This window comes from Haemaphysalis longicornis, unplaced genomic scaffold, assembly GCF_048455015.1.
Source record: "Haemaphysalis longicornis isolate Haplotype H1 unplaced genomic scaffold, Haemaphysalis longicornis Haplotype H1 scaffold_11, whole genome shotgun sequence".
NCBI classification, from domain to species: Eukaryota; Metazoa; Arthropoda; class Arachnida; order Ixodida; family Ixodidae; genus Haemaphysalis; species Haemaphysalis longicornis.
Window position 1 is genome coordinate 19,965,420 of NW_027526214.1, and position 23,540 is coordinate 19,988,959.

The window sequence follows — 23,540 nt, forward strand, 5'->3', positions numbered from 1 at the left end:
AATTTTAAGCGGCGAAACAACAGGCACACTGAACGAGCTGATCTCGTCGCTAATAGCAATCAATACGCCGCCCCCGCACCTCGTACCCCGGTCACAGCGGTAGAACGTAAACTTTTTTGAACAGTTAAATATTTCGTGATTTTCTATTTTCGCGGAGAGCCAGGTTTCAGTTACTATGACGACATCAGCTAGACATGTATCTATTAGTGCAGATAGGGCATCACGTTTGTTAGTAACACTTCTAGAATTGCATAGTAAAAAAGAAAATTCATGTGCTCGAAAATGCTTGTCTAGCTATCGTGGTGAAGGAGGAGCGCTGGTCCCTGCTTGGGGGGCAACGTGCACGGGGTTATCATAAATAGGCCCAGCCTCAGTTACACGATCGGTGACCGGACAATAAACATAGGCTTTCTTGTTAATTACTATCTTGTTATACTTGAGGTAATATGGCTGCCCAGTGGTTTTCGCGAAATTTAAAAGCTTTTTCTGGATGCTGCGCGTGGCCTTGCAGAAATCTTCGCTAACTGACACGGGGGTGCTACGAAGCATAAATTTCTTAGAAAAGACACCTTCTCTTGTTTTAAAAGAACTAAAACGAACAATGACAGGTCTACATTTGTTCTGCACAAAGGTTCCAATCCTGTGTGCACAGGAGATGGCTTCATTAGGAAGTTCCAGTTTAAGGGACGCAGACAGGATTTCACGGACTTTTAGCTCAGATTCAGCCCAGGTTTCTGAGACTGAATCTAATAGCCCATAAAAAATTAGGTTATCCCTGCGAGAGCAATCCTCGAAGTCATCAAGCCGTGAACTGAGAGGGGCACTTTCGTTTCGCACGGCAGCTGTTACGAGACCTTGCATCTGTGTATCGTCTGGAACGCTCTCTAGGGAAGTAACCTTCTTTTCAAGTACAGTTAGTCGAGTGGTTAAATCTGTTACTTTGGAATCAAGTAGCAACTGGTTTTCTTTAACATCGTGAATAGACTTCTGCAAGCTGTCATGACGCTCATCCAAGTGTGCGGTTAGTTTGCTGATGGCGGCTAATACTTCGCTATTCGGACCAGGGTTCTGTTCTATATCCCCGCAAAGAAGAAGTTCCTTTACAACGAGAAAACAATCTGCGATTATATCAAGCAACACATGTGGGCATGGAAGGAGCAGCAGACAACAGTTACTAGATCGCTTAGCGTTATAATCTTGGGAGGGACCAACCTGGATGAAAAGCAAAAAGTGGTTGGATGAGACCATTGTGTCGGCCGCTCCGTTCCACTACCCACTGAGGTGCGCGGTGCAAGGCTGGCTCTATTTGTAGCTTTCTGGGTGGCTTGACGATGTCGATGCGGTTGGCTTGATGGCAGCTTGAGGGGTTACCGGAACGGGAGGTTGAAGTGGCACCGGGCAACAACGGCTCGGTTCGGGCAGGCGAGGGCACGTGCCGTGTGGCGTGCCAGGCACATGTGGTTCCACGCAGACCGGCGAGCTCGTGCTGATGACTGCGAATAACTGGACGAAAAGCAAAAAGTGGTTGGATGAGACCATTGTGGCTGCCGCTCCGTTCCACTGCCCACTGAGGTGCCCTAAACCTAATCTCAAAGCATATTTTACTCTGAGCTTCTCTAACTTCAAACGACGCCCAGCCCATTGGATACACAGACCACAACGGTTCTCTAGTGATAGATCTCTTCCAGGAATACCGGCTTGTAATAGTAAACGCGGAAAGCAAGTGTGACGGAAAAATAACGTGGGAAAGCGGTAACAGACAGTCTAGCATAGACTACAGTTTAGTATCCGAGACAGTATACGGAAGGCTTCGGGAAATGAGGATAGATGAAAATGGAACAGACAGCTTACGAAGCGAGACAAGCGGTTTAGCTTGCACTGTGGAGGGGCAACCTAGACAAATGCAGAAATAGGTAAAAAAGGAGGAAATAATTTGAATAAAGAGCAGTTAAAGATCATCGCTGATAGATCGGAAGATGAAATCAATAAATACCCAGGCAAAAATTGGGATTACGACGAAATGATTGCGTTCATAAAGGGTAAGATGAATGAAGCAAAGGAACGAAACCGATGGAAAGGGAAGAGAAAGCCGAGAAGCTGGTGGAATAGGCAAATAAAAGAGGCTATTGACCTGCGAAGAAAGGCGTCGAGAGAACATAGAGAAGCAAAAAGAACTGCTATGGAACCGGAGGTAGTGAAGGAAAAGTGGGATGTCTACCGTGAGAAAAAACTAGAAGTGCAGAAAACGGTGCAAGCATAGATCAAGCAGAAAAGCGAACAATGGATTGCAGAAATACGCAAGAAGGACAAAAGCGCATCCAAGAAGTTTTGGAACCATGTAAAATCACTAAGCTCAAAAAACGATAACCATCAAAAATTCCTAATTGATGAGGAGGGGGAACATTTAGAAGGAGAGCATGCGTTGACGCATATTCATCGAGTGATTAGTGAGAAGTTTAGGGCAATAGTGGTAGGGAAACCTGCACCGATAACATCAGCGCCACAAAAGACTGCGGAAAGGGAAATAGGTTTGAGCAACCTTGATTGGAAAAAAGCAGAGCAAAAGGTTTCCCCCCAGACAGCAGTGGGCCCGGACGGAATACCAATGCAACTGATAAACCTACTTGGACCTAAAAGTAAGGAATCGTTTATGAGGGCAATAGATAAGGTGATAGAAACCAAACAAATACCAGAGAACTGGTTAGAAAGTAGGATGAATTTAATATATAAAGGCAGAGGAGACAAAGCCAGTATTGATTTATAAAGACCACTCACAGTAACGTCAGTGGTGTATAGATTCGTAATGCAGGCGATAAAATCAGAAATTCAAGCATGGATGGAAGAAAATGAAATACTTGGGCAACTGCATAATGGATTTACACAATACAGGCTACTGGGTTACAATCTGTTCGTGATAACGCAATGCATTGAAATTGCGAAAGCACAGAATAGACCACTATGGATTACGTTCTTGGACATTAAAGGGGCATATGACAACGTAAACAGAGAACGGCTGTGGAGAATGCTGAAACTAAAGGGATTAGATGACAAGTTAGTATAGTTCCTTATAGCAATCTATAAAGACATTAGAGTGCACTTTACTTGGGAAGCACAGAAATGCGCCCAGCAGGTCAACATCCATCGGGGACTGAAACAGGGATGCCCTTTGAGCCCAATACTGTTCATGCTTTACAGGGCAGGGTTAGACAAGAAACTGGAAGAAAGTGAGGTAGGGTTTAGCCTAACCCATATGCTGCAAGGCGAAGTGATACAGCAGCACATTCCGGGAATGTTATATGCAGACGACATTGTTCTTTTAGCTGATAACCAAACCGATATGCAGCGGCTAATGAATATTTGCGGGCAGGAACCCACTGACCTCGGGTTAAATTTCAGCGCAGAAAATCAGGAATAATGGTTTTCAATGACGCTACCACCGACGTAGTGTCTATCCTGCAAGGCGAATTACCTAGAGTGAAGGAATATAAATATTTGGGAGTGTGGATAAACGAAGGCGATAACTACTTAAGTACTTACGAGGAGCAACTTAAGGTTAAGGGAAAGCGACACGCAGCTATAACGAAGCATAGAGCTCTGTGGGGGTATAACAAATACGAAGTAGTAAGAGGAATGTGGAAAGGAGTAATGGTTCCGGGTATCACGTTTGCAAATGCTGTACTCTGCTAAAACTCAGACGTTCTATCAGGCCTTGAAGTAAATCAGAGAACGGTAGGACGTTTGGCCTTAGGCGCGGATGGAAAAACAACAACGAAGCAGTTCAGGGAGATAAGGGCTGGGCGTCGTTTGAAGTTAGAGAAGCTCAGAGTAAAATATGCTTTGAGATGAGGTTTAGGGCAATGGATCAACGAAGGTGGGCAGCTAAAGTTTTTAGGTACCTATACTTGAAAAGCGTGGACACGCAGTGGTTAAGAAAGAGTAGAAGGCTAACGATGAAATACGGAAAGAACAGTGGCGAATCCAAAACAGCCAAGGTAACCAAAAAAGAGGCAAGGCAGATTGAAACGATTAAACGGAGGGAAAAAATGGAAGCTAAAACGTCGTTAGAGATGCACAGGGCTGAGAAGATGAACATCAGAAAGGAAAATTTCTACGATAATTCCCAGGCCAGTGCTTTGCTTTTTGCGGCTAGAGCAGGTTGCTTGCCAACTAAGAGTTTTGTGGGGAAGTATTGACAAAATGATGGGGTACGTGTGGTCTGCGGAAAAGAAACAGAAACTATGCGGCATATAGTGTTACAATGTGAGGGTATCCATCCAAATCTACATGAAGGAATATTGGGCTTTCAGAAGCTCTAGGATTTAAGGGTATCAGAGAGGAAGTTAACTTCAAGGCTGTCGAGGGGACGAAAAGAAGATTAGAATGCTGGGGGACAAAAAGCAGAGAGTAGAATATTGCCTAGGACAGTTACCATCTGTAACAGGGAAAAGAAAGTATTTCGGGCCTAATAAGGTTTAGCGCCTGCCATAAGCAGCGTTAGTATTAAACCAACAGTGTAAAACATCGTTATATTAGTCATTTTTGCACACCCGCTTCAAAGGAGAAACCAATAGGAATCATTATCATCATCATTATCACCTTGTCGGTGACAGGTTGCGACAAGCCGCTTCAGACGCTTCGCTCTCGGCGCATTTCAAAACTGCGGCGGCTGGCGGCGAGGCTCTTCTCCACGCTATTCAAGAACACAGATGCCCCGCGAACTCAGCGGAGTCCTCCGCTCTCCCCTCTCCCGGACTCAACGTGCGGCGATGCTGTGAACGGCTTAGGAACTCTGAAAAGAGCGTTGTGTCTGTCTGTGACGTTCCTGGCGTGTTCCAGCTTGTTGCGTTTGACCGTTATCGCTTTTGGGTGTAAATAGAGCTGCCCAAGCGTTGTAAACCATTCCTGTTAGAGCAGCGAATCGATGCTGTCTCTCTGCTCGAGTCCTGTATTGTAACCTCGCCCGTCTGGGCATTGTTCTTTGGCTTCGGCTCACCTCTCGCTATAAATAAACAGTTTACGTTGGCCTATCAGCTCAGGACATCTTCTCGGCAGCGGTCGGCCTTCCCGGTCGCGACAACTGGTTGACAGCGGTCGGATGGCAACTTCGTAACACCTGAAGCCAGCGGTGCGAGACCCAACACCACGGACGTGAAGGCGGCTTCGGACTTCGCAGAATTCAAAGCGGTCAAGGGTGAGTGCGGGACGTTTCTTCACTGAGTTTTACCAGGCTTCTGAGGATAGCTGGTAGGGCGTATGTTTTTTCGCGTGGGTTATTCGCGCAAAACATTTTTGGAGCAGTGGAAAGCAGTACTCTAGACCGGCCATGAATTTGAAGGCGTTGAAAAAACCGCAGATGTGGGAGCTTGCAAAAGTGTTGCGCTTGGATGTTACGGACGCGCTGAGAAAGCCAGAGCTGATACAGGCTATACTCGCTTTCGGGGCTTACGATGAGGAGCTGTCGGAATGCATTGAGCTGATCAATGGCAGGGAGACCGCGAAACGTCAGGCCGCCGAGGCCGAGGTTGAGGCTGAACACCAGAAATGACAGCAGGAACGCGAGGAAGGAGAACGACAGCACGAGGAAAAGATGCGATGGTACGACCTCGAGCTCGAGCGCCTTGAACAGAAAAGAAGGGAGCTCGAAGGAGAGAGACTCCAACGGCCGAACAAGAACCTAGAGCACAAAATTCAACTCGAGCAGGAAGAAGCGAAGCCCGAGTTACAATTGTTGCTCGAGAAAGACCTCGTTGTCGAGGAAAGCACCGTGCCACCACGGCCAGTAGCAGACGCTCGGGAGCGCGAGTCGGAGGCGACGGTTGCGGCCCAACAACGCGGTAAGGTTGCTGAGAGAGATAACGACGGCGCATTAGCTGAGACTGTCGGCAGAGGCGGCAGAGGGCAGTGCGTGTCCACTGAGTGCGATAATGTGTCGACGTTTGTTTTGGAGATCTCGAAGGAGTGTTTGGATGGTTCTAATTCGCGGGAGGCCTTGGGAACGGCTACCGACTTGAACGTGAACATTTCGCGAGATAGCGACCTTTCGCAGGAATGTGTAAACGATGAGGCTACCGAGAGGCCACAGGAATCCGCTGAAACGGAAGTTGTTCCTTCGGACGGTAGTGCGGAAACGAGCGACGTGGTGGGAAAGCCTGCAGCCGAGGCAGCAAACGGTTTGCATGGTTCAGTTGGGAGTCATGACGATCTCGCCACTGAGCATGCCGATTCCGTCCTGCCACCAGCTCAGGTTGCTGACCTCGAGCACCGGCCAGCCGAGCTCACAGAGATTCAGGTTTCGGGGGCGGCTGAGCCGTCTGTTGAGACAGAGCAGCCTGGTTGTAGTGTAGTTCTGGCAGTTAGGAAGGAGAACGGGAACACGCTTCGGTCTTCGCATGCCGAGGCTGTCGCTGAAAGCGCCAGGGACGGCGAGGTAGTGACTGTTGGGAACTACAAGTTGTCTAAAGAGCTCGTCGTGCCCGTGTCACTCCAAGCTGATGCCCCCGACGATAGGCCAACATCGGCTGAGCTAGTTTAGGTTCTGGTGTCGCCTGTGGCTGAGCCGAAGTCGGGAACCGACCACCCTAGAGGAGAGAACGTAAAGGCGTTCCGGCGTTTGCTTGCCGAACGCGTTCGCGAAAAAGCGAGCAAGAACGATAGAGGGAAAACTTCCGCGCGTACTTGTGGCGCGTGTTTCAGTGCGGGCATGCCAAGTGGCAAAGCCGTGAGCTCGCATCGCGGCAGGGGAACGCCGCCTCCAAAAAGAAGTGCGCGCCTCTCGTTTGAACGTTGGTAATTCCCGTTCGCTTCTCCGCGCGCTCGACCTGTGTCGAAAAAGACGACCGGTGTCATTTCACGCGGTCGCAGCACTCTCTTTCAGGGAATGGGCGCACATAAAGTGCGGGACAAAAAGGGGAAACTGAATGGCAATACTGATGGCTTAAGTCGTAGTCCCTAACGCGAGAAGTGGGCTGTAGACGCCTGACTTTCTCGAGTGCATTGTTGTTCCTGAGCAGTTTTCGCCCTTTACGATTATGTTTTTTTTGTGTGTGTGGGACATTTCCAATCACGCGAAATGACACCTTTCAAGTTTGTCACTTGTCTTAAGTACTGCTGGGCAAAGATATAACTAGAGTAGTTGGTTATTCGCGTACTTTTTCACATCTAAAAGCCTGGTAAAGCTTCAGTGTGGATTTGTCTTCGCACTTTCCGGCGATGCGGTTGTGTCTTGATGATGGTTGGTGTTTTATGGCGCAAGGCCAACGAGGGCAAAGAGCGCCAGAAAAGAAGTTATATAATGAAGCGAAGTGATTACCACAAAAAGGTAGGTATAAAAACATGTAAATCGAACATAGTAAAATCAACGAAAGGTAATGGTGATGGCTGGTGTATAGGGCCAGATTTGATAATGCGTGATATGAGATGAGGTTTAAAAACTTAACATCTCACAAATAATCAAACACACGTTTCATAGAAACATTGGCATTGTCACCTAGAAACAGCGATGGATGTAGCGGGATATGTTGTCTGTAGAGTTCTCTGAAGTGTTTGGGTCGTGTTGTGTGAAGTGCCTAGCATGTTATTAGTATGTGGACTACGGATAGGCCCTCCCCGCACCTGCTACGCAGGGGTCTTGGAGATCCCATGAGCAGGTGGGAATGTGTTGCATGCGTGTGGCCTATCCGTAATCGAGCCAGGGTAACTTCGTTGTGTCTGTTGTGAGTATCAGTGGTGTATGCTCCCAAGAGTGGCTTTATAATGTGTAGTTTGTTGTCAGTCTGTTGATTCCGGTGTGCTTGCCATGTTGTGCGAAGGTGTTGTCTGATGTGTGATTTGAGGTCGGTGTAGGGTATTGTTGTTATGTCAACGGTAGTTGTAAGGGCAGCAGCGGCCGCCATTCCGTCTGCGGTCTCATTACCTGGAATTCCAGAGTGCCCTGGCAACCAGCACACGGTCACCTCAAGGTTTAACGCATGCACAGACATAAGAGTACTAACGAGAGCATTGACCACATGATTTTTAGGCTTCTGTTAGGATAATGTACGCACAACACTTAAAGAATCAGTATAAATTACAGATTTCGGAATTCGACTTAGAACAATATGTTGAACTACAAGAAGTATGCCATAGGCCTCTGCCGTAAAGATACTTGCATTTCTATTCATAGTTCTACAGACATTAAAGGTGCCACCATGCGCAGCACAGGAAACAGTTGTGGCAGTTTTTGAAGCATCCGTGTAAAATTCAGCACACTTATATTTGTGCTGCAGGGACAAGAAATGTTGCACGATCGCACTTCTAGGCGCTCTGTTTTTCCGGACACTTATAAAAGCCACATCACATGATATCGGGCGAAGCTGCCATGGGACTAGAAGTTCAGTAGCGGAGGTTTTAATGGTGTCTGAGAACATGACATCAAGTTCCGACGCTTCTTCTCTTACTCTGAAAGCGAAGGGAGCAGAGACTGATGGACGATTAGTAAGAAGTTGAGATATGGATGTATCATAAAAACTGATATAAAAGGATGGTGAGGCATTGATGAGATTTTAAATGCATAAAGCAGGTCTGTGTAGGCTCGCTGACGTTCTAGGCTCCATTTGTTGTACTCTACATACACACTTTCGACTGGACTAGTCCGAAAGGCACCACATGACAAGCGGAGCCCTAGATGAAGCACAGGGTCCAGCATTCTGAGGGATGTTTTAATGGCTGACCCATAGACAACGCTACCATAGTCCAGTCGTGATCCTATCAAGCTGGTAAAAACATGTAAAAGAAGTTGTTTGTCAGCAGCAAAAGAAATTTGCGACAGAACCTTCAGGATAGTCATTGTTTTTAAGCATTTATGTTTTGTTGTTTTATGTGTGGGATAAATGTGAGCTTTTTGTCAAAGATTATACCTAAAAACTTGTGTTCTTTCTTGACAGGAATCGAGACACCATTGAGATGAATGTGTGGATCCAGCCGGATGCCACGCCTCTTGGAAAACAAGACACAAGTGCACTTCCCTGGATTAAATTTAAAACCGTTTCTGTCTGCCCAACCAGCTAGCTTGTTAACAGCAAGCTGGACTTGGCGCTCGCAGACAGACAGGTTACAAGACTTAAAGGATAATTGAACGTGGTCTACATAAATGGAGCAGGAAATGGATGGTGGTAGCGCCTCACGCGGAGAATTCATTGTTACAATAAACAAAGTGCAACTCAAAACTCCACCTTGCGGCACGCCGTTTTCCTGCACATGAACCCTAGAAAGTGAAGTTCCAACTCGCACGCGAAACGTTCTTTCAGACAGGTAACTTGCAAGCGTGTTCATCATGTTACCCGACATGCCAAAGGACTTCAAGCTGCTAAGGATGCCGTACCGCCAAGCAGTATCGTACGCGTTTTCAAGATCAAACAAGACTGTCATACACTACTGCTTGTGGAGGAAAGCATCTTTGATATAAGACTCTAACGCAACGAGTTTATCTTTGGTAGATTGCCCCGCCCTGAAGCCCGCCTGGCAGCTCTCGAGAAGACCATTGTACTCTAAGAAGTACACAAGTCTCCTGTTTATCATCTTCTCGAAGAGCGTACACAGGCAGCTTGTCAGGGCAATGGGGAGATAACTGGCAGGAGAGGAAGGGTCCTTCCCTTCCTTTAGGATAGCCACTACTATGGCCTCCCTCCAAGAGCGAGGAATGTGCCCCGAAAGCCATATTTTATTGTATAGGTGTAAGAGTGTTTCAAGAGTGTCTGGGTGTAGGTGCTGTATCATGGTGTATGTAATCTTATCTGCGCCCGGAGCGGAAGGTTTGCACGTGCTCAGGGCAGCCCCCAACTCATAGAGAGTGAATTCAGAATTGTAAGAAGTTTTTGATTTGTCTTTGTCGTGTAAGGGCTTGTTTTCTGCAGATGTTTTGTGTTTCATGAAAGTTTTTGTGTAGTGTGCTGAAATTGACACGTGTTCGAAGTGGTGTGCAAGTGTGTTAGCCTGGTCTTCCAGTGTGTCCCCTGTTGTGCTAACCAGGGGCATGTTGTGTGTCTGTTGTCCTTTGAGCTTGCGTATACGTGTCCAGACTTTGTGTGTGTCTGTGTATGAAAAAATGGATGTCAAGAAGGTGTGCCAACTCTCTCGTTTTGCCTCACGGCGCACACGTTTTCCAAACGCCTTGGCCCGTTTGAACAAAAAAAGGTTACCCGACGTGGGGTACCGACGAAGGATACGCCACGCCTTGTTCTGGGCCTCTCGTGCCCGCCTACAGTCCTCATTCCACCACGGCCTCCTCTGGTTACACGGGGCACCAGAGGCGTGGGGAATAGACTTTTCGGCGGCGTCGAGGATGTGCGCCGTGAGGAGTTGGGTAGCTTCTTCAACGTGTAGGTGTCCTATGGATGTGTGGTGTAGTTTCGATGTCTCTGTAAATGTGTTCCAGTTAGCTCGTGCTTCATTGAACCTATTATGGGAAGATGAACTGCTTGGGAATTTACCTATGTATGTTAGTGACGTGGGGAAGTGGTCACTGCCATATAGGTCAGTGCCCACTCCCCACTCCACACATGGAAAGAGAATTGCCGAACCAATAGCCAAGTCAAGATTTGAGTATGTATTGTGTCCTATGTTGTGTTATGTAGGCTGTTTCTTGTTGAAAAAGCACGCTCCAGAGGACGTTAAAAACTTCTCTATCAGGCGACCTCGGGCATCCGTGCGAGAAGAGCCCCAAAGAGAATTGTGTGCATTGATGTCGCCTGTTAAGATATACGGTTCAGGAAGCTGGTCGACCAGCGCCTCAAAGTCAGAGCTCAGAAGCGCAAGATCAGGAGAGATGTAGATGGAGCATACCGTTATCAACCTATTAAAAATTATTGTGGGGACGGCTACAGCCTCAAGGACAGTGTTCAAGGTGACAGGGTGGCATGCTAAGGATTTGCGGGCGATTATGGCCACACCGCCAGAAGAGTGTGTGCAGCCATCCCTGTCTTTCCTGTATACCAGATAACTATTCAAGACAATTGTGTTTTTGGAATTCAGATGTGTTTCCTGGACACACATTAAACTTGGCTGGTTGGCATGCAGAATCTCATGCACGTCGTCAAGATTACTCAGAAGGCATCTGCAGTTCCATTGAACTATGTTTTCTCTTCCCATTATTATGTGTTCAGAGCTACGGGAGTGTGAATATTTATATAGGGTCTTTCGGGGCTTGGACTCTTGGGAGGGGTTTTCTGGCCTTTTCTACTGACCTGGACGTCGCAGCCCATTCCTTTCCCTGCGATGAAAGCCGGAAGGGCTCGACGTCCATGTCGTCATCTGAAGGCAAGGGGGTGCCCAGCGGACTGGGCCCCCTTGACGTCGTAACCTTTCGGGCGTTCCTTGCCTGCGCTGGCAGTTCCAAAGGCGTGCGGAGCACGACAGGTGGCACAGGCAGTGGGGCACGGGAGGGGGTCGCTGCGACTGCCTCCGTCTCCATCTCATCCGGGCCCTCGCGTGTGCTTCAGGCCGGTGGAGAGGGGAAACGGTTGGTGCAGCAGCATCCCCACCGGACGTGGATGCCACCACAGCCGCTGCTGGCTCAGCGATCGGTGCGGAGGCGGGTTGGGCTGCAAGAGGCAACCCGGGGGGGGGTGGGACCAAGTCTGGCTCGCGGTACTGGGTCCCCGCCGAAACCAAACGCCGCTCCACCCCCCGGCGAGCTGCGTCGGCGTACCTGCCCAGAGGGAAGGAGGCGAACCTCTTTCGCGCCTCTGGGAAGGTGATGTTTTCGGTTATCTTAAGGTTAATGATTTTTTTTTCAAGATGAAACTTTTCACAAGCGCGAGAGTATGCGGCGTGTGGACCCTGGCAATTCGGGCAGGTGAAGTTGGTTGCAGTGCAGTTGTCGGATAGATGATCGTGCTGGGCGCATTTGGCACATGTTGCTCTGCCTCGACAGGAGTTGGTACCATGCCCGAACCTCTTGCACTTGAAACAGCGCCTCGGGTTCGGGATGTACGGCCGGACAGAACAACGGATGAAACCTGCGTTGACATGCTCGGGCAGTGTGCAGCGGTCGAAAGTCAGGATCAGATGTTTGGTGGCTATTTCTTTGTTCTCTCTCCTGATGACGATGCGCCTTACTGCTGTCACGCCTTGTTCTTTTAGGCCTTCGAGCAGATCAGTCTCTGTCTCGGTTAGGAGACTGCCTCAGAGATCACACCTTGACAACTGTTGAGGCTGCGGTGGGGTGTGACCCTGATCTCCAGATCTGCCATACGGGTTCGTTTCAGGAGGATTGTGGATTGCTGCTGGGTTTTAATTTCAACTAGCACTTCACCAGTTCTGAGCTTTTTGGCGTAATATGTTTTGCCGATGATACCTTCAAGGTATTTAGAAACAAGAAATACAGATTGAGAGGAAACCGGCTTCGATTTGTCCACAGATTCAATGATCAAAAAACGAGGGTAGTTATCTGGCTTTGGGAGCGAGATAGAAGGCAAAGAAGGAAAAGATACTTCGGTGCGGCCCCTTCGAGGGGGCCGATCACGTCTGGGGGGGGGTTGATTTATCCATATGGCACAGGAAAAAGCAGGAGACGGGTGTACTTTCTTCTTTGACTTTACCCTGGTAGTCAAAGAGGTCCCGGAGCTCCCTGCCTGGTGAACAGACAAGGAGCCCATCCGCCGGAGCTTGACCTGGGCTCCGACGACCACCGTTCGTGGTTTCTAACCCTCCACCTATAAACACATCGCCACGGTTGGATCCAGCTTATGCTTGGGGGCTCCGGGTCCGCGGTATTGCCAGTACCGTCACCAAGATTGCTCAAGGTGCCCCGTGCGGGGATGCGGTTGTGTCTTCCTGTGTTGTTCTGTTGCTTGCCTGACCAAGCCAGATACGTTCTTTGGGAGCCACTACTCGGCCAGTGACCCGCCCGGTGAAGCTCCAGCACGGTGTCGCACAGCCAAGGCCTGGAGTCGAGCGTCTGCCGAGCACTTCACTTCGAAAGCATCCCTCTGGACAACGGTTGAAGACCCTTATTCATCGGGATCTTGGACCCCCAACGGAGAAGCTGTTACGAATCGGCCAGCGCCACAGTACTTCCCCGCATCACTCCTCCGCTGTGCGGCGAAGCCACTACGTGCGTGCGCCACCATGTCGTGGACAGGTTGCGACAAGTCGCGTCAGACACTTGCCTCTCGGTGCATTTCAAAACTTCGGCGGCTGGCGGCGAGGCTCATCTCCACGCTCTTCAAGGACACAGATGCCCCGCGAACTCAGCGGAGTTCTTCTCTCTCTCCTCTCCCTGACTCAACTTGCGGCGAGGCTATGAACGGCTTGCGAACTCTGGAAAGAGCGTTGTGTGTGTCGGTGACGTTCGTGGCCTGTTCCAGCTTGTTGCGTTTGACCGTTGTCGCTTTTGGGTATATATAGAGCTGCCCAAGCATTGAAAACCATTCCTGTTAGAGCAGCGAATCAATGCTGTCGCTCTGCTTGAGTCCTGTATTGTAACCTCGCCCGTCGGGGCAGTGTCCTTTGGCTTCGGCTCACCTCTCGCTATGAAGTAAATAGTTACGTTAGCCTACGGCTTATGGACTTCTTCATGGCTGCAACAGCGGCTGGCCGCTCGCATCATACACGCTACCACTCGTATGTCGAAGGCCACGGAGATCGGATGGGGTGCCCCCACTCGGTCGCAACAGCTGTCTCCTGTTGTATAAATTTCGCTGTAAGTGACAGTCATGTTCGAATATTTTTGTGTTATCTGACACTCTCGATGTTAAATTTTATTCGAAATAAGGAGAAAAATAGGAGCCAAAACAACGCCTTGAAAACTCCTCATGATACTGGAGCAACTGCGTTTGTAATATTATTGAATTCCTCGTACTGGATGCGATTAGTTTCCTAATCTCAATTCCAGTTAAGGATGACAGTGTCGCAAAGCAGATTTCACAGATTTTCTAGTAGTTTTACATGAGACAATTTATTGAAGGTTTTCTGAAAAGTTTAAGAAGTTTCGGTCAATTTCTTTCTGATTATTAGGAGCCTGTGATATATGGTGTATTAGTTTGACTAGCTGCATGACAGTATATAAACCTCACCTAAGAGCGTGCTGCTACCGCAACAAAACCATCTCGTTCGTAAGAAATGACCTAATGTGTTTGAGGATGACGTGTCCTAGAATTTTGCATACCGTGCATGTTAAAGATATGGGACAAAAGTGTGCAAAAACATCTGTATTTTCCAATTCATGCACTGAGACAACCTTCGCAATTTTCCATTCTCATGGTAGAACACCAGTTAGGTGTAACTTGTTCAAAAGGATGCATAAATATTTAAGTAATACTTCTGCATCTCTTGCTATAAACATATTAGGGATATAATTCCGGCACGTAGCTTGTTTTGTGTGTATAATAAAGCAAACTATTAAGAATTATTTTCGGTAACAGTAAGTGGGTCCATCTACCTGTGTAAAATGTATTGCATTTCATGTGTGTTACCATTATCCACGGTGAATACAGTGTTAAATTATTTATTTAACGAGTCTGCGTTTACCTGGCTTCCTTTTTCCGGTGGCTGTCGTTTTGCTAGAGGTTTTAAGTTGAAGGAACTAGCCTTCTTGTAAAGTGGGTACGCGAGCCGCGTTTCGCGTGATGAGGAAAAACCAAGACATGGCAGTAATAAATGAACAAGTTTTATTCTACGCCCGGAAATAAAAACACAAAATTAGCCACCACTTCCCCAGGCCAGTGAAAATTACAGAACGCAACCCTAGGATAACAAGCCGACAGACACCATCTCGTGATAACAGATGGATGGGCGGAGCTGTGGAACATGGAGCACCAGCAAAAAACGCTCTATCCTGAACTCGCTTGTCGGGGAGCTTCGACAATTCAACCAGCCGTGGTCAAGCGAAGCGGACACTTACTTGTTTTCCTCGGCGACCTTGCGTCGTGCTGTTGTCCTTCCGTCCGAGTAGGTACGGGCGTCTCGGCACTTACAAACACGGGTCAAACACCACCGCTCGACTACGCGCGACTGACCGCCCCCTCGGCTTGTCTGGCCCCTTCTTAAGTGCGCCACTATCTGCCTATGCTGCGCGCTCATTCTGCGGAGATTTTTATCTCCTGCCGGCTGTGAACTATCCGGGCTTCGTCGTGTGTAATGCTCTGTTTCCTGCGGGCGTCCTGCGCGCATGCGTGCCACCCCATGCGCCGAGGTGGCCCACAAGGTTTAAAATAACACCAGAACTTTCGGGGAGAGTTTTCCTGAACGTTTTGTAGCGTTGCCTCAAAGTAGTTAACTTTTTTTTGCTTTCTTGTAATCTATGGCTTTTGCAAGATTATTCTTTGCTACATGCCCAGGAATAAATTTCAATCGCTTCACGTTACGTTTGGCGCGGAGTATTTCCCGAGTGATCCATGTGTTAGGCTGTTTAGTTTTTTGTCTTAGTAGAAACGTGGCTTTTGGTGTGCTGGTGAAATTACAGTTTTGAAAGCATACAAATTAATAAATAATTACGTGATTTCACATACTGCTATCATCTGCAGAACTGATGTCTGAGTATGTAATGTGGGGCTTCATAGGCAGTTGTACGTCTTCGAGGGGAATGCTGCAGAAGACAAGCTTGTGATCCAAAAGGCCATCCAGCATGTCACAGTGAGTGTTTGCTGATAGGGAATTGTCGCTCAGAAATACAAAATCAAGAAAATTTGCATAATGACCCTCTGCGCGCATAGGCCCATCTACTCTTTGCGAGAGTATAAACAGGAGCATGGTGTCTATGAGGGTTTCAGCACTAGCCGAGTCGAACTGCATCGTCTACCAGTTGAATTCAGGAATAATAAAATCCCCTAACAAGACGAATCTCGCAATTGGCTCGTGGTGTTCCATATAATGGTAGAGCGATTGCATATATGCTGATTCCGCCGATAGGCTTCGATAATAACATCGGCCAATCAGACTCCATGAACCGATATCTAATCTACAATAGATAGCTTCAAAATCTTCTGCTTCTGAGAGCACCGTGAACGTGATGTCACTTTCGATTAAGAGTGCAGCGCCCCCAACTCGTGTATACTATCCTTTCGCACAACTGCATAGTTAGGGGTGCTGTTTCATGATAAAAACTTCGTTTGTTAGGCAGGCTTCCGTTAAAGCTACGAAATCCAAGCATCACAGATTCCATAGATTCAGCTTTGTTGAGAACGCTATGAGAGCTAACAGTCACAAACTTTATTTCGCAGTTATATTCACCTGTTATATTCAGCTGTAAATATTTCAGCAAGCCAGTAGTAAGGAATAGCGACAGGTGGCCGAACGACACGCTCGCGGCTGATGCGCTTTTTTCTCTCTGTGTATATTTCGCCTGCTGCTGTTGGCGGCGGCTTCGGAGGTACCATCCTTCGAATTAACGGTTTTTTGGGGGAGATGAGTCATTCTGACCCGTTGATAGCGGCAAACAAACATTTGTTGCAACATCACAATGGTAAAGTACTTTGTTACTCTTGAGTTTGCCGTGCACAGAAAACCCTTGTGCCGCGATTCCTTGTTGGCCTTTGCACTGTTATAATAATGTCTTCCGATGTCTCGCTCACTGACCGAAAAATCTTCACCAATTGAAATATTGGAATTTGTCTGGTGGTGACAGCTATTGAGGACACTCTTTTTGTCACGGTAATATAGTATCTTACAAATAATTTCCCTTGTTTTTCACTATTAGGTTCTCCGAGCCTAATTGCTCGTCCACTGCAAATAGACTTCATTTTCAAGATGCCTGTTAATATTGTACTGGTAATTGCTTGATAGAAGAATCCTCGCTTCCATTTGGGTCTCTGTCTATGCAATACGCAATAATATTTGGCCTTCTTGAGCAATTTTTGAGGTCGTCCACAATCATTTTCAGATCCGTGTCCTCTGGACACTACAGACTTCAAAGAAGCAACTTAAAATTTTGCTTTTAAAGGCAGTAAGCCAATCTAAATTGAACTCACTCGAAGCCACCCGCTCTTCTTTAATTTCTTTGAGATCTTCGACAAAATGCTGAAGCTATTTTGATATCGCAGCTAACCCGGACCCGCGTTTGTCTGAACGTTCCCGGACAACAGTACCAGTTCTTTAAGACAAGGCACCAAAGTGCACACTTGCGGAAAAAGCAGCCCGGGTAACGGCAGGACTATTATGCAGCGGTTATCCCAACGAATGCATGATTCACACGGTTCACAAGCTCTAAGCACCGACCCTGGTAAGGCACCCAGCCGGCCTCCAGGTAGCAGCTCAAGGCAACAAGGCTGAGCGCGGCAACCCACCCTTGGCTGTTTCAGAAAAGAGCACCAGCGGCTCCGTGGTTTGCGCGCTCGGGCAGCGCACCCGAGACAAGTGCCCCCAGCACCTGGGGCTACGCACACTGGACTCCTGCAGCTTGTCCTTCAAGCCTCTCAAGTGGTGAACGAATACCGCATCTGGTTTGCCCGGGTAATTGGCATGACAATCACTAGCTTCACGTGAGCTTTTCAGCTTCTAATGAAAGCAGCAGCGGCGGCAAGATAAAGCGTGTTCACAAAACGCTCCGTACATGCAGGACCCACCGGCCCGCCGCGTGGTCTCGTCGTACTGATTGTCTCCAGTCTGCGCAGTTCATAACCGTGGCACTCGATGCAACTGGCGGTTTTTTAAAAATGAGCTTCACGTACCTTGAGCGCTGCACTGCCGTTGGACCCTCACAGGACGCTGCGGAAATAAAATCAACGCAATGACGGACCCATAGATCACTTGGCAAGAACGAGGGCGGTGGCAAGGTACAGCGTGCTCACAAAACGCCTTATTCGTACGTGCAGTTGTGTTAATTTAGGTTTGTTAGGCTACGGAATACATTTTTTGATGCATTCGCTGCTGCCGCTGCCGCACTGTATTGTCTATCGTCTTGAGTGAAGTTTGTTGACCATTTGACAGACTGGAGCGCTCTTTTCGATTACTTCAAGCGTGATTTTAGGGCAGAGCTGAAGGAGTTTAAGGACAGCTTTGTTGGTGATTTCCGAAAAGAAAGCGTGAAATCAAGGCTACCTTGGTGCAGATCATTAGGGAAAATGAGGAGATGGGTGCCTAGAATCGGCTCTTTAAGGAAACAAATACCATGTGGGAGACGCAGTGTAGTAACCTGTCTCAACAGGTCAAGGAGCCCGAGGTCGCGCTTGTTCAAGTTGAGGAGCACTCCCGTGTTGCAAACTACGCTATTAACGGAGCGCCTTTCCGTAAGGAAGAAGAAGATACAAAAGTGATAGCTACAATTGGTGAAGCTATTGAAGAACCCGTAACACCGGCTGACATCGAAGTCGTCCATCAAGTTCCCACAGCTAAGAACCCTACTATGAGGAACGTTGTCGTGCAGTTTTTAATCCGCAAAAAAAGACACCTGTTCCTTGGAAAGGCTTGCCCGGTTAGATTTACGAACACCGATATCTGTGTTGATTCACAGCACCCGGTATTCATAATTGAGCATTTGTGCGCACCGTTGAAACAACTTCTAGTCAAGCAATCGCTGGTAAGCGTGAAGTAAATTGGAAATACGTGTTGGTGCGCAATAGCCAGATCTTTGGTGCGCAATGGCAAGATTTTTTCACAGTGAGGATCTTAGGGGAATGTTTGTACATGCGTGAGGTAAGGCGTGCCAAGGTGTATATTTTGCAGCCCTTGTCACTTCTTGGAGCGACGCTAACTTAGCTCTCTGTAGTCTATTTGTGTTTGAAAAACGGAAAATGTATAGTTATACCTTGTGTAGCCGCATACAACTGCAACTCCGAAGTTCTCCTGTTTGGCTATCTCACTTTCAGAAATCAATCACTTTCGTTCTTCTACGCCGCTATTGCCGAGGAATGATCTTCATTTCGCTTCCCTTCCACTGTAGCGTCTGTTCGTTCCCTCATGACTGTTGTAGAATATTATTATCAGGAAATTTCAAGTGACATTTGTTGCAGTGCGAAGGCGAACACTGTTTCTGCTGTTCATTTCAAAATCCAAACAATGGGAAACAAGTGCGGTCAAAGCTTGTTAGGTTACTTGGTGATGTCACTTTATTGTACTTTTTTCACCGAAATATGGTGTCAAAACGAAGTTGACGTATAACATTGCCATTGTAGGCTTGTTTTTCCTAAATAGCCCTTCTGAGTAGGTGGTGTAGCCATTCATGCGAAGTCTTATTTGCACCGTACCATCATTAGAGAGGTTTTAGCTATCACTGACCACTGCGAAGTGATTGTGCTACAACACAACACCTTCATTTATTCTTTAATGTACCGGTCCCTTGATAGAAACATTGACACATTTTACTAATTTTTAAATACGCTTTTAAACTGCTTCTCACCAAATAAGTATACCTTGCTGCTTGGTGAAGATTTTAAGAATAATATAATTGAAATATCCAAGCATAAGGTAGAAGTTTCTTCGGCAATTGTATCCACCGGATTCATACAAGTTATCACTTCTCTCACGCGATTTCCTATTTATTCATCAAGCACTATTGACTTTTTATTACTAACAATAATAGAATAGCAAAATCGTCATGCACAACTTCCTCCAATCTCAGCTGTCATTGTCCTATATACATTACTATGAAAACTTGTCATTATACAGAAGCTCAATGTAGATGCGCCAGGTTCCTAGGAATTATTAAAATTAATAATGCAAATTCTCGGTGAATCATCGTGGACGCAATGTCTTAACACTCGTTCAGTTTAAGAAGCATACAATGCTTTTTTTATAACTTTAAAACGTTTAATGATATTTGTTTTTTCTCATTTTTTCTTATAACAAGAACACCGCACAAAAAATAAAAAAGGCCATGGGTTTCCCCCAGACTTTTGAGTATAATTAAAAAGAAAGACACCTATACCATATCTTTCTAATTAGCAGAGAGCCCAGTAACTACGTTGTCTTGAAGACGTTAGGAATTCGTTAATAATTAAATTGCAAAAAACGAAGCGTTACTACTACTCTGAAATTTTACAATGAATAGGAAGGACCCTAAGGTAGTTTTTTTTTCGTTCAACAAATGAGGTAATCAACAAAAGAAACGTAAGAAGTGACATTGCAGAACTAATTATTGATGGGTCACCAACATTGGGAGTGCCATTTGCAGATTACTTTAACGGCTTCTTTCCTGGGAGTGTAGAAACAAACTATACCAAAGATGCATGTTCCGAATTTTAAATAAAACAATGGGCTCAGTGTTTATGAAACCCACAGATTCAGAGAAATTTTTGCTGCCATCATGAGATTAGAAATAATTCTAGCGCTAGCGTTTAAGGCATTACAAATAAACCCGGGAAATGTTTTGCTGAGGTACTTTTATTACCATTTGCGCATGTTGCTATCCTTTCAATACAACCATCGGTCTTTCCTGCACGAATAAAACTAGCATATTTTACAATCCTTCTGAAGCCAGATTCCAAAGACGTCACGAGTTCTTATCGCCCAATCTCTATTCTGCCTATATTTATAAATTATTAAAGAAATCCTAGTTGCACGTTTCATAATTTTTTGGATGAAAATCGGGGAATTTGACAATCCTAATTCAACTTCCGTAAACTTTTCTCTGCAGAATGGACTTTGTTATAACAAATATAAATCAGAATAGAGAACATACAAAAGAGAACTTTAACATTAAAGGTATTCGTAAGCTTTACTAAAGCCCTTCATTGTTTAAACAACGATATTTTTAGATAAATAAACACATACGAAGTGAGAAACACGAAACTAAAAATTTTCGGTTCATAGCGTAAGATCCTCAACAAATACTGCATATCAATGGTTACTCTTCCTTCAAACTGCATATCAATGGTTACTCTTCCTATCGAACTTACACAAAATGTTCTCTCAGACGAATACCTCGCAAGGCAGTTCATCATGTGGCCTTAAAACACCAAATCACTTCCGGTCTCTGACAATGTCGTAGCGACAAGCCGTGGTTAGGCCTTCTCGAGGTGAAAAAACACCATCACACAAAATTGCTTGCGGACGAAGGCATCTTTTGTGTGCAACTAGTGGCAGTACCCGGAGATGCACGGTTGACCACTATAGTGTAGCAATATTATGTACGACAAATCGGCAGTTGTTTGTTACTTGTCATAAATCAAAGATTCAAAGATTTTATTTACCAATAAGTACGAGTAGGCAGACTGGGAGTAAAGGCTACAAAGACTGACGAGATGCCCCAGTTCCTTTTGTACAATACAATGAAGAGGCAAAATCAAGCAAGCTAGAAATTTTAATGTGATTTTCTATAATGCAAGCAACATGTAGAGCACAAGACATAACAGAACAATATGGTGTAAGTACAGAAGCGTACATAAGAGTACAAAAGAGTAAATTAAAACAAAACACAATTGGACAATCGGAGTAGAACTAAGATTGAGTTTTAAGAATAGACACAAGTACGAAACTTGCGCATTTAACAGGTCTAGATGACATCCAGAGCTCTAGCCATGGAAGCAGATATTCGGATTAAGAGGTATTCTTGTTCCTGTGTTTTAAATATGTTTCTACTGCTTTTGAAATCAATTTGGTCTCCAACTTTGTTGAATATGTCACTGCGTTGAAACAGAGAAGACTGCCTGCCGTAGTATGTTCGCACTTTCGGTGTATGTATTTTGGCACACCTATAGGGTATATACTGCTCTTGACGTTTTGTTTAACAGGATATTTTCTTTGTGTATAGCTTGTAAAAGCTTCATATATTAAATTTAGGCAGCCTTAAGCATACTATACAGAACAAATAGTGAACCCGTTTTGAAGTCGGCATATTGCCCATGAAAATTGGGAAATAAACGGTGAACTATTTTCTGTAAGACATACAGCCGTTTGTGAATTGTTTTGTTTGTTGTTCTCCTAGCTAAGATCCATTTGCAAAGCCTTGTATAGACAAGAGTGTTATAAAGCTGCTTTCCACCAAAGCGGTATTAAGCCTCCAAATCTGTAGAAAACGCCAATATTTTTTTGAAATTTTATTGCCTCAGCATTCTATATGAGAATGCCAAGAAAATTCTTCATGAAACCGTACTCCCAAGAACTTCTGTCCTTTGACTTGGTTGATAATGGTGCCCCGATATTCAATATTATTGCCTTGATCTATCTTCTATTATATTGGTATGAAATGATATACGTAGTCTTCGATGCCTTTAGCTGTAAGTTATATTCGTGGAACCACTTTGACAGCATTTCTACATATCTATTTACTTCATACCGGAGTTCTCATAACGCTACTGGAGAAAAATATGTTCGTGTTGTCTGCATACATGGCTATCTGGGGTGTACAAGGTATGTTTGGAATATCATTCTCATATATTAGAAAAAACAACGGCCAGGTTTGACCCTTGCGGAAAACCCTGTTGCATTGGTAATAACACCGGTGAAATGCAATTAAATGCAACAAATTGCTCCGTATTACTTCAATAGCTCCTTAAGACGTCAGCCGCTATTCCGCGTATTCCTAATTTTTGTGTTTTTGAGATTCAGCGAGATAGCGAGATTTATTTTAATTTATTCAGCGAGATAGAACTTTCGTTGAAAAAGCGGCGGCAGCCACGCGCACTTTTTTTGTACCGACGTCTTTATTCCTGGTCTTCTTCCTCCAAGCAACTTGCATGTGTCCGTCCAATGGAGAGTGTAAGCTTCGAAGGCCTCGATCTTTATTCTACCGAAGAAACATGTAGCTGTCCGTTTCCCTCTTCCGTCCTTCCGTCCGCTTGACTGCAGAGAACAGCTGCAGAGGCGAGTTCATTCATGAGATTTTCATTTTTCAATCTCCCACCAGCCCAGCGTGCATGTCACCGGTAGAGGCTTGAATCCCAACCGTGCGTGCACGCACACCATTTGCATCACCCCGTGAAAACCTCAACCGGCAACCGCAAATGGGTGCGTGGTTACGTGTGAAGTACATGGGTGGAAATAACGCGCTAAAATTTTTTGCATACTGAAGAATAATGATGGGCTCATCCCAGCGTTCCAACGCGGCTTTTGCGGTCTAAAAAGATGGAATGTGCAGCTATTCGTGGAGATAAAACTTTGTGGAAACAGGACCAATGGCGGTGGCAAAATGTTGTGTTGGGGCGGCATTCAGTGGTTTCTAAGCCCATTCGCGCTTCGGCCAAATTTCGGTAATCGCCCCATAGCGGCGCTACCGCTGTTCTCTGCCGATTTAGAAAATAAAAATGACACCATCTTTCCGTAGGGGAACCCTGAGTAGTATGCGAAGGAGGGATGGGATCGATTCAAGTGCCCTCTAGTTTTCATTTTGTCGTTTCTGTAAAATAGAGGTACGTAGCTACCGTTACATTTACCGTACGGTTTCTATGGTAACTACCACACTTTTACTTACCGTCACTACGAAATGGGAAATTGCGTTTCGGTTGGATAGAAGTACTTAGCTATTCTTATATTTACCGTTTGGTTTCTATGGTAACTGCCCCAATTTTCACTTACCGTAACTACAAAATGGGGAATCGCGTTGACCCCATGGCTGTTTCGCTCACTACTCAGGGTTCCTCTACGCGAAGATGGTGTAATTTGATTTGAGGAGGTGGGCGGAGTTTGGGTGG

The 23,540-nt window shown here is 46.1% G+C and overlaps 1 pseudogene; it reads right to left on the reverse strand.

Moving 5' to 3' along the window:
- Positions 1 to 294: 294 nt before the first annotated feature.
- Positions 295 to 23,540, reverse strand: part of LOC144160595 (uncharacterized) — a 57,147-nt pseudogene continuing 33,901 nt past the window's right edge.